A 6,097-nucleotide genomic window follows, 5' to 3' on the forward strand; every position below is an offset into this window, starting at 1 on the left:
GACCCAACTTGTCAACGTTAGGGATAAAATTGCTCATGGTTGTCAATATTAAGAGTAAAATTGCACCATTTTAGACATCAGGGATAAAATTACTTCTAAGTATAAACGTGGGGTATTTTTACACTTTATCCCTAAATTAAAATTACAAATGTTTAGAATATTAATTTTAATAATATTAGATATAACTTCTCTAAAAAAATTAATAATTAGTAATATTAGATATAACTTTCTTCAAAATAAAAATAAAAATAATAATATTGGATATAACTGGTTGTGATGATGGCCACGTGTGAGGATGCACAGATCCATGAATCCCTTGGATTGGTCTGGTCCATCTACCTTTAATAAATCAGATGGTTGAGATTAATTTTGGTTGGGGTATATAAATGTAATTTCAGCACTAGGTTTACCATTTATTCTCTCATCCTTTCGAGAGACTTCTTTTGAACCAAAAAAAACCTAAGAACTTCTTTCATGGCAGCTCTTCCTCAACGGCGGCGCCGCTCTTCAAGCGATGGTGGATGTAGCAAGTTTCGGCAGGTACCCGATCTAAAGCGAAGGTGGCAGGAGTTCTTCAACCACCCTAGCGCCGCTCCTCTCACTTTTTTCTTTTCTGTCAATTTATCTTCTCTGGGTTTTTTAATTTCTTAATGTTCTCAGATTTGTGTCTCTCAAGAATGGACGACTGAACTTTGAGCAACTTTTACACCATCATCAACTATTTCTCACTCCAGAGATTATTCCTGCGGTGAGTTTAGACGCAGACAATAATAGGTTTGGGTTTGTAACCTACCTTTACTTTCTTCAAGCTCTTTTCTTCAGTTTCTCCCTTGCTGATTTTTTGTTGTTTAATTGGATTAGGGTTTGTAGCCTCTTTGTACAAGCTGCAACCTAGAGAACTGAACGATGGAAATTACTACACGGCTGCAGATCTGACTTCAACTAGTTTCTCGGCCAAGCACAATATGTTTTTGCAGCAGCAGATCTGGCAATTAGAGGTGATTCTTGTAATTTGTTTAACATATTGTTCTTCAGATATGGAGAATATAACTAGAATTCCTATTTACTAGACTTTAACTAGAAATCTCTACCTAAGCTGAATTCTCTCTTTGCATACGGGCTGATTACTTTTACCTTTGTGTCTTTGATTGGTCTATATCACTCTAAATCTATGCTTAACTGATTATTGTAGCCTTTACATGTCCAAATTGAACATATACGTTGGTTGCTGCAAATGATTTGCTACTAGATTCTTCTTCAGTGATGAAATTCTGTCCTTCAGACTGCTAGACACCTGAAGTGTTGAACAAAAACTTTATTGAGGGGAATATACTTATGTGGTCATTCCTTCTATTTTGTTGGTGGTACTACATCAATTAAAAATATTTTGGGACTTTATATTTGTGAATTTTGCTATTTGGTTCTTGCTTGTGTATAGATGTCTATCAATCTTCAGGAACTCAAAACAAGATATTGGTAGAAAATACCCAACCTTTAGTGCCATTAAAAGGCAGTAACTTGTTAGCTTATTTGTTGGACATGATATTGATTTAAAGGATTAAAGGATGTCAACAAAGCAAGCAATGAAGAAGGGGCAAAACCATTGTAGCTTAATTTCAATTGCCAGCCAATTCACATTTGATTCATATAAAATTATGAATGCCTATTTTAATTATTTCTTAGGTGGATGTATTATGGCCTCTAACTCTATTTAAAATTGGTAAGCTAAACTTCACTTAGAAGCATGATTGAGGCAAGCCTTTGAGGAGGAAAAATAATGCTTATTTGCAATATTAATGGACAAATAAATGTATTTTTATTGATAATTGTTGTCAGTAGACATGGTATATATGTAAATAAATGTAGTTTTAAGTAGGCCTAATACATAATTATACACCTAAACTTGCCGTTTGACGTCCTAAACTTGCACTTGTCATGCACCCTAACTTATCAAGTTGAAATGACACTGTTGAGTGAAACTTTCACCTAAATACGTCCATGACATGTCAGCAAATAAGAGCGTCGGATTTCCAAAATTGACAAGTTTAGGTGTCATAGGTTCAAGTATAAGTTTATGGTGTCAAATGGTAAAAAGTGACAAGTTTGGGTGTCTAATTATGTATTAAGCGTAAGAAATACTTCCTTTCTATATTAAAATTTTGTCAGAATGATTCTCATTCACAAGTACAGGTTGATGTATTTCTCTACTTGGTCAAATTCATCATGTTGCAATCATTCACTGTGGTGATACATGTGGATAAGTATAAAATTTGTTCTGCTATCTTAAACTTATAAAAAAAAAAAAAGGGGCGGCCCGGTCGCATTACGCGTCCCCGCTGAGCGAGGGTCCGGGGAGGGGTCCCACCACAAGGGTGTATTGGGGGCAAGCCTTCCCTTGCCAATTTAATTGGCAAGAGGCCGCTCCTAAGACTCGAACCCGTGACCTCAGGTCACACGGCAACAACGTTTTACCGTTGCGCCAAGGCTCGCCCTCTTAAACTTATATTGGTATATTTTTTGAATAACCTTTATAACCTTGTTTGGAACTTTTATAACCTTGTTTGGAACTTCTTGCAGCCTTTACTGCCTTCTTTGTTTACGAGCAATATGAATCAGAAATTGATGGGTTAGTTAAGATTATGGTAAGCAGAATCTTTTTCCAAGTTAGCTTATTACTTGTGTCATTTGTATTGAGAGATTTGATATTTCTTTTGAAATCGTGTATTCAAAAAGAGCTGGGAAATTCCTATGTTGTCAATTGTAGGCTTCACAGTTTTTTTTTGTATTTCTGTTATCAACATCTGTTGGGTTGTTCGTATATTGCTCTATAATTGCATTATTGTTACTCTAATATTGTGGATTATGCTAATAATATGAATATGTTACTTTTAAGATGTAGTTTGATTTCAATTCAGACATTTGATATGATTGAAAATTCCATCTGAAATTAATTTGTAAATGAATTTTCATGCTTTGTGCATTGTGTATGATTAGCTCTCATGATTGTTTTTTTTTATTCATGCTATATAGTGTTGGTGTTTGTGATTATGTTTAATAGTTCTTGCGAGGGTCAGTCGTTATCATATATTTAGCTCCCTTTAGTCCAAATTATATTCATTCTCGTTATCATATGTTTAGCTCCCTCTTGATTTTGTATCGGAAAAAATGCCTTTAACCACTATAACTAGATTATAATTTTTGGTGCCAACTAATTAGCATATGCCATTGGGTTATTGCAATGCACGGAGGAAGCTCGCCATCCTGTGGACTGCGGAACTGTGTCCAAGTAGATTTTAAAGAAAAGTGCAGAGTTTCAAAAAGTGCAGAGTGAAAAGTGCAGTTTCAAAACATGAATCGGTAGATTATATCCTTATACAATTAAGTGGGTAGATTCTCTCTCTTTTACTGCTAACATTTTGTGGACATAATATTGTAGTATTGATGTTCTCCAATCATTTTGTAATAGTTATAATTAGGCTAACTTTGATACATTTGTTATGAACGACTTTGGATCAAAGAGGCTTTGAGCTATTTGTTGTGTTTTATAATTAATATTATATTATTTTTGTTTTATATTTTATTCAGGGTATGATTTTATTGTACAATAATTTATTCAGGTTGTAATTTTTTTTTTAATTTTCTTTTTGTATTATTGATGGAAATTTCCATTGAAATTGTTTCTTCACAGAAAAATATTCTGACGGAATAAATCCCGTCAACCTGTTTGTTGAAATATTTTGACGGTCCAGACGTCAGAAAAAATGTCAGGTTTGTTTGACGGGAACATATGTCAATGAAACGTCAGAAGTTGCTGACGGATAATTTCGTCAATAAACCGTCAGAATATCCATCAAAAGACCGTCAAGAAGAATCTTTGACGTGTATTTTACCCACGGATTTCTTTTCGTCAGACTTCCGTCAATAAACCTATTTACTGACGGAATTTAAGCGTTTACTGACGGAAATTTCCGTCAGTAAACAAGTATTTTCTAGTAGTGATTCCCTACGTCTTTTGGGAATAAATATAGCTTAGTGGCTGTAGATTATGTGAGCAAGTGGGTTGAAGCAATGGCTAGTCCCACCAATGATGTCCGTGTGGTTGTAAAATTCCTGAAAAGGCTGTTTGCCAGATTCGGTGTCCCACGAGCGATCATTAGTGATCAAGGAACCCACTTTTGCAATGCCAATTTTGAAAAGCTGATAGGCAATAGCTTGGAGTCTCTCACAGAATTGCCACACCTTACCATCCACAAACAAGTGGACAGGTGGAGATTTCCAATCGTGAAATCAAAAGAATTTTAGAAAAAACTGTTGGCAGTTCTAGGAGGGACTGGGCAAACAAGCTTGACGATGCTCTTTGAGCATATAGGGCGACCTATAAAACACCAATTGGAATATCTCCGTTTAGATTGTTATACGGAAAATCTTGTCACCTCCCGGTTGAAATGGAACACAGGGCCTTTTGGGCATTAACATTCTTAAATTTTGAGACACAGGCTGTTGGCGAACAGAGACGGTTGCAACTGTGCGACATGGAAGAATTCAGGCTATTCTCCTATGAGAATGCAGTCAACTACAAAGAAAAGACCAAGCAGTGGCACGATAAAAAGATCCAGGAAAAAGTCTTTCACGAAGGTCAAAATGTCCTTCTGTACAATTCAAGGCTGCGACTGTTTCCAGGAAAGCTAAAGTCACGATGGTCAGGACCATTCACAGTACACAGGGTGTTCGAGCATGGAGCGGTGGAAATTTTCAAAAATGGTGATGCTCCTTTCAAAGTGAACGGGCAACGTCTCAAACCGTATCTTAAGAATGACCACAAGAGGAAGATTGACACTGTTCACTTCCAGGACCCTCCGCACCAATGACCAGAGACACAGGGTGTTCGCTGCAAACACCAATTGCAGCAGGAAAGTACCCCTCCAAACAAGTTTTTTTATTTATTTTAATATCCCTCATCATGTGTTAAGTCATTATCCTGATAACAATTACATTGTCTCATTTTTGCTTTAACCATGCATTCAAGTCAAATCAATATATTCACAAGGAAAAATGTAAACTTCTACCCTTGTCAATAAGAGTGAAGTTTTAAGTTTTGCTTGTGTAACCTTTGGAGGGATGTGGAGTTAGGTCGTAAGAGTTTTGGGGGGAATAAATTCAAAATAAAAAAATAAAATACACACAGGTCAGGAAGATAAGGGACACGTCAAATCCACTGTCATTAGGGGGTAATTTAGCCTAATCATCCCCTCAGTAAAATACAAAGTAGATAGTGTGCCGTAAATGCAAGAGTTATGGTACCCTCGCGTCTTTTCGCCTGGAGTAATCATCTATCAATATGACTTAGTCCAGGTGGCAGATTAGGAGACGGTCTTTAGGGCGGTAGTTCAAGAGATATGTCTCCTCTTTTCTACTTAAAGGACGCAGACTGCTGGGTACCCTAATTAGTCTTTACGCACTATTCTCTCTCACATTTACCAAGATTTTTGTTTCTCTCATACACGGTTGCGGAGGCACCTATTTAGTTTGATTTACAGATGAGAACTCACGGTTCGGGAAAGCACGTAAAAGTCGAGGGATCGACCAAGAAAGAAAAGGCAAAAGGCAAGATGACGGAACCCTGCACGGTCGCTTTCGTTCCAGATGAAAAGCTAGTGAAGAAACTTTCTCAGTTCAAAGATGCAACAGTGCAGGCGTATTACGAAGATCTGGCTAAACTTGAATTCTGGCCCATACGAACAGTTTGTTGGGACACTCTGAATAGGCTCAAGCTTGCTAAACGTGCGCGCAAGCTCATGGAAGCAGGCCATTTCGGCTGCTTCTTTGAGATGACGGAGCCGGCATATAAAGAACTGACGTTAGAGTTCCTGGCGACTTTCAGGCACGATGCTGAGATAACTGACCCTGATGAAGAAGGGAAGTTCAGTTTCAGGCTCATGGGTCACACTCAGAGGCCCTCGCTCAACATGTTTAACTGTTTGTTAGGCGCTTCGGATGATGATGACATGGAGTCCGAGAGCTACAAGGAAGCATTCACCAAGACCCCTGATGTCTTTGACCCTACTGCCTTCTGGAATTCTATTTCGGGACAGCAACA

General features: G+C 37.4%; 1 long non-coding RNA gene across 3 annotated transcripts; it reads left to right on the top strand.

The window, feature by feature from the left end:
- Positions 1-397: 397 nt before the first annotated feature.
- LOC136217989 (uncharacterized) lies at positions 398-3,578 on the top strand. Of its 3 annotated transcripts, XR_010683609.1 has the most exons (5): positions 398-540; positions 661-748; positions 862-998; positions 2,578-2,642; positions 3,217-3,578. It is a non-coding gene; the product is annotated as an uncharacterized lncRNA (long non-coding RNA). The 3 variants fall into 3 exon arrangements; XR_010683608.1 differs by having other exon boundaries at positions 2,578-3,578; XR_010683607.1 differs by having other exon boundaries at positions 862-3,578.
- Positions 3,579-6,097: the final 2,519 nt, after the last annotated feature.

The sequence above is a fragment of the Euphorbia lathyris genome, chromosome 2, assembly GCF_963576675.1.
Source record: "Euphorbia lathyris chromosome 2, ddEupLath1.1, whole genome shotgun sequence".
In the NCBI taxonomy this organism is placed as follows: domain Eukaryota; kingdom Viridiplantae; phylum Streptophyta; class Magnoliopsida; order Malpighiales; family Euphorbiaceae; genus Euphorbia; species Euphorbia lathyris.